Raw genomic sequence first — 5696 nt, 5'->3', positions numbered from 1 at the left:
TCTACTAATTGTTTTTTTCTCTTTTTTCCTTCTTAAAAATATTTTTGCTATGTAGGATCCTTCTTGGGGAGGAGAAATGGAGATAGATATGAGAGGAAATTTAGGTGATATAAAACAAAAGACATCAATAAAATTTTATTTTAAAAAATAAATGAATGAATGTTTTGAATATCTCTTTCAAAGAGATCAATGGATGCTATTACTGTAGCTTTAAGAGCCAAATAGAATGTTGAGAAAAGCAGTTTGGGCTGGTAGTTTGAAAGACAGTTGAGAAATTACTTACTATGAATTGCTTCTCTCTATGGAGTTAGGAAGAACATGTGTGTTTTCTGTGATCTATGAGGATCTGTGAGGAACCTTGTGTAGTAGAGAAGGAGAGTGTGACATGAAAATTCTTTGTCATCAAAACTGTCATGAGAAATATGTGTAAAGGAACCTTATAAGTAAAATTCTATGAATAGTTTCTGAGAAACTGGCAAGTACAGTGTATATTGGAAAGACTGTTTCCTGTGATCACTGAAGAGAAGAAAAAGAGAAAAAATTAATCCAAAATATTTCCTAAGGGACTGTATTTAATTTTTATCTTGAGGAGAAAAATGAAAAATATTCTTATGAGACTTTAATCAATATCTAGAATAAATTGAAATGTATGAGACTGAGTTTTCAATCAAGTGAAAAGCAATTATCCATTGTTATATTGAGGGCTTGGGTGACTTGGGCTGTGATATTTGTCAGTCATAATGTTGTAAATTATTATATGAATCTTTGTTTTATTATTGCTTTCATTTGCTAATAAAATTTATATATACATATGTATTCAATGATGTTAATATACATCATTGTATATTAATCATTGTGTACATTATAGGGAGATAAAAGTAATTACCCACGGAAAAGTTTACTCCAATTAATTCAGCATTTAATGTTGAATGAACTGGGATGGGGGCTTGAAATGATTAATTAATGAGAAATAAATTGTTATTTGTTAATGAGAAACAAATTATCCCAACATATCCCTGTAGCAGGATAGAATTAAGGAGGATAAAAGTAAATCAGAGAATGAGAGAAGTGGTAGGCTGAGGAGTAACATAGAAGGTGAGGTATGGCCAATCCTTACATTACCTTATTACACAAGGGGACATGTCCATCTTTTACAATTTGCTGCATATGTGTTCATGTTATTTCTTTCAGAACATAAGCTCTTTGAGGACAGTCACTGTTTTGCTTTTGTCTTTGTATCCCCAGCCAGACTTAGCACAGTTTAAGCCACCAATAAGTTCTGATTGTCTCCCAGATTCTGTGGCAACTCGGATAGCAATATGAAAACCATCCTCACCATCAGTGATGTTCATTAACTAAAGGAATTCTTTTGGAGTCATTATGGTAGGATGGAGGAAATATTGGGCTGCAAGTTGCGAGAACTGATATTTGAATGCCAGTTCTGCTCCTAACAACCTCCATAGTCTTGAGCAAATGGTTTAATCTCTCTAAATCTTAATTTCCTCATCTGTAAAATAAGGAGTTTGGACATAATCTTAGAGGTTCTTTCCAGCTCTATGATTCTAGGAATCCTTTTGTAAGTTTAAAAATCCCTTTGAAACTGGATCTGTTTTTTAAGCTTAGATAAGAAAAAAAACATGGAATAAAAGAAAGAGTATAGCACTTGGAATTAGAGCATCTAGGTTTCAGTTCCAATTCCATTCTTTAATAATCCCTGGCATTTATGTAGGACTTGGAGTGTTGCAAAGAGTCTTAAGTTAATTTAAATAAATTGTCTCATTTGATCCTCACCGCAATCATGTGAAATAGGTACTGGGATGTGGGGTAGAGTTTGGGCCTGTGATTGCATTCATGTTGAGAATTCCCAATATGAAAACTCTTATCACTAATGCAGGTCATCAATTTGTTTCTTACTTGTAATCTTAGACAGTTGTCTGGGCACCAAGAAATGAAGTGATCACTCAGCTGCTGTATCAGAGGCAGGATCCAGGTCTTCCTGACTCTGAATGATTAATCGTGATTTGATTGATTATGCATGACTAATCAATGATAAATTGTAATTTGTTAATTAGAAACAAATTATCCAAATATATGCTTGTACCGGCAAGAGCCAGGAGGATAAATGTAAATCAGAGAGCTAGTGAAGTGGCAGGCTGAGGAGTGACAATAGAAATTGAGGTAAGGCAGATCATATTACCTTCTTACATGAGGGGACATGCTTCCTCTCAAGGATGGCTTAACAGTTACCACTATTCCCATTTTACAAGTAAGGAAATTGAGGCTTAAAGAGTTTGAGTAACTTGCCCATGACCACAAAACTAGTTAAGTACCAGATAAAGGATTTGAACCCACTTCTCCCCTGACTCGGAGGACAGCACTCTTATTACTACACCTGTAATTTACTAGCTGTGGGCAGGACACAATCTTTCTTCACGAATTTGTGTGTCATCCTTGTGTAGGGGCCATGCTAATCTTCCCTGTATCGTTCCAATTTTATCATATGTGCTGCCAAAGCAAGTACAGGACACAACCTTTCTAAACTAAATGGGGATAATTACTTATAAAACCCTACCTATCTTTCTTCCCAATTTCTACCTTACTGTGAAGAAAAAAATAGAAACTGGACCTATAACTTCCCTGTTATTGGGATCTCCTGGGTGGGAAAACTCCCTCTACAAATGTGCTCTTTAGCACCATGTCTTGGAGTGTTGCCTAGGATACGAGAAGAGAAGTGATTTGCCTAGGGCACACAGCTACTAGATATCAGAGGTAGGGCTTAGAACCTAGGTCTGACTGTCTCTCAGGCTAGCTCTCTATCCACTATGCCAGGCTGCTATTTAAACTATTAAGTGTCATGCAAATGTAAGGTATATAATATCCACATATTTGGGCTTTATTCAACTGAAACATCCTTATATTTAAGTCTGCCCTGGCAAATTGGATCCCTATGTAGATGGCTTGAAAAATGCCTATGTCTAACAAAAGACTCTATTTCATTGTCTCTATGGGTTCTTTGTATTCTTATTATAGTTCTAGAATTGGCAGTTCTACAAACTTGATCCAAATGTCTTATGGGTCAGCTATGGTATTAATTTGGTTTAATATTAATGCTTTGGACATTATTCATGGCAAGGTTAAAAATATCATAAAAATCAAATGAAGTACATATGTTCTAGCCAATTTTTGAACAAACAACTCAGCCATTAAAAAGTTTTTTCTATGAAAAAAATGGTATAACCCAAAGAGTCCATTCTCATAGTGAAACCAAGTATGAATTAAAGCATATTCTAAAAGGAGTAGTTCCTTAGAAGATCAAGACTTGTCATTTATTAACCTTAAAATTAATACAGTTTTACTGAAAGCAGGTCAAAAAGGCACTTGAAAGTAGGAAAAAGCATTGGTTTTGGATCATTTTAATGCTAAAACACACATTCAGATGATTTACAAAAGACAAACTAACAATTTGTTCACCAATATTCTGCCAACTCTGATATTAAAGGAGCAGCATATAATTCCATGAAAAATAAAAATGGTTTTAGATGTAACCTGAGCCTGTTTTTCAAACCAGAAAAATTGTGCAAGGCAAACATGTTCTGATTTATGATGGGCTTGTTTAATTGGACCCATGGTGCTTCTGTCTGTCAAACCTAAGTAGCAATATCCACCTCAGTAAAAAGCAATGATCATGCAGATTCTACTCAGCCAACAGCAACACAAAATTTTCTACATAGATGTTAAGGATCTGGCTCACCTTGGACTCAAAGAAACTTGTAGAAATTTAAGCATAATCACTTCTTTCTTTCTAATTTCCTTTCCTAATTTCCTCCTCCTTCCTTCCTTCTTTTCCTTCCTTCCTTCCTCCCTTCCTTCCGTCCTTCCGTCCTTCCGTCCTTCCTTTTCTCTCTCTCTCTCTCTCTCTCTCTCTCTCTCTCTCTCTCTCTCTCTCTCTCTCTCTCTTTCTCTTTCTCTCTTTCTTCCTTTCTTTCTGGTGTGGTCTTTTTTAATAGGGAGGGGAAATGTGAATATACATTAGGCAGAAGGAGAGAGGACCTCATTGCTGTAGTTTCAGAAAAAAGGCAAATCTTCCTATCTTAGGGCCATTTCTCCTCAGAGTGATTCCTGCTTCTAGCTTGACCTAAAGCTGGTTTACCAGTTCACTCAGACTACCCAAGGAGGCAAACAGAAACTGTCCTCAAGATTACTGTTCTCTTAGACAACACAGAGTAAAAACTATTTCTGGCACCCAGCGACCAGTGGGCATGTTGTGAGGAATGCATACCTTCCTACGTGCATGAGTAAATAGTCTCTGATTCACACAGTCCTATGAACAGTTCCCTGTAATATGAATATCATTAGCTCTAAAATGTATTTTAAACTACATGACTTTTTTAAAAATAATTAAATATCATCTTTAAAATAACCTATTTTAAGCTAAATAGGTAAGCAAATAGATAAATGTTTGTAGTGGGGAACTGACCAATAAAGGAACGCCTTAGAGTATGTGCAATATTATTTGCCTGTTGTATATCCACTTGGAAACCTGAAATCAGAACACATTTGTTCTCAGATCCTGCTCTGATACTAGCTATGTGACCATGGTCGAGACATTTAATTTCTTTGAGTCTCAGTTCTCTCATCTGTAAAATTAGGATAATAATGCCAAATCTATTATTCTAGCACCTACTTCACAAAGTTTTGAGAATCAATAGTAATGGCTGACAGCTTTATAGGCTTTAAGAGCATAAAATCATAGCTTCACAGATTTAGAACAGGAAAGGACCCCACTAGCCATCTAGTACTACTGGGCTCATTTTACAGATGAGCTGAGGTCCAGAGGGCCAAATGACTTGCATTGCAAAACACACTACATATATTATCTCATTTGAGCCTCACAAAATCCTAGGTAGTAGGCTCTATATATGTTATTCTCCCCACTTTATAAATGAAGTAACTGAGTGAAAGATCAAGTGACACTTCCATGGTCACACAGCTAGCAAGAGTCAGAAGCAGAATTCAAGCCAAGATCTTCCTGATCTTGCAATATACCAAAGATTACAACAACCTACTTCTCATATCAAATTAGAGATGATGTATGTAAAGTTATTTGGGAGCAGAAGAGAAAGAGGGAACAAGCATTTAAATACCTACTATGTGCTAAGCATTTTACACATCTTATTTGATTTCACTTATAGAATTATATATGCCAAACTTTATTAAGAAATCTGAAGCCCAGAAAAATCAAGAGTTTTAGAATTCTGGAAGGAAAGACCCTGAATAGAAGAAATTATGCAACTGACTCCTTAGAAAGGAAAATCTGAAGACTCGGTAAAAACATTGCCCAACAGATTTAGACTTTCATTTATAATGTTATGCAATACTGTGCTTGTTGAATAAAGGAATGTGTGCTTTTCTCACCTAATATGGTGAGTTATATTATTTATTCATAGGATGTTGGGCTGGAAGAAATCTGAAGATCATCTAATCTATCTTGATTTTGGAAATGAAGAAACTGAGCTCCAGAGAAGTTAAGCAATTTGTCCTAGATCACACAGCTGGCTAATGACAGAACTGGGACCAGAACCCAGACTTCTTGGTTCCTAGGCTAGTGCCCATTTCACTACTATGACCCTGCTTTTCTGTCTCATTTTAAGATATTCCTATCCCAAACTGGCCTTTTTCTTTTTCTTTCTGTTAAT

At 35.7% G+C, this 5696-nt stretch overlaps 1 non-coding gene across 1 annotated transcript; it reads right to left on the bottom strand.

The window, feature by feature from the left end:
- Window positions 1–2414: 2414 nt before the first annotated feature.
- LOC118845109 lies at window positions 2415–2521 on the bottom strand. Its single transcript, XR_005009993.1, has one exon. It is a non-coding gene; the product is annotated as a U6 spliceosomal RNA (small nuclear RNA).
- Window positions 2522–5696: the final 3175 nt, after the last annotated feature.

Source organism: Trichosurus vulpecula, chromosome 3, assembly GCF_011100635.1.
Source record: "Trichosurus vulpecula isolate mTriVul1 chromosome 3, mTriVul1.pri, whole genome shotgun sequence".
In the NCBI taxonomy this organism is placed as follows: Eukaryota; Metazoa; Chordata; class Mammalia; order Diprotodontia; family Phalangeridae; genus Trichosurus; species Trichosurus vulpecula.
Note: the sequence above shows the minus strand (reverse complement) of the source record. Positions and strands in the feature narration are given on the sequence as shown.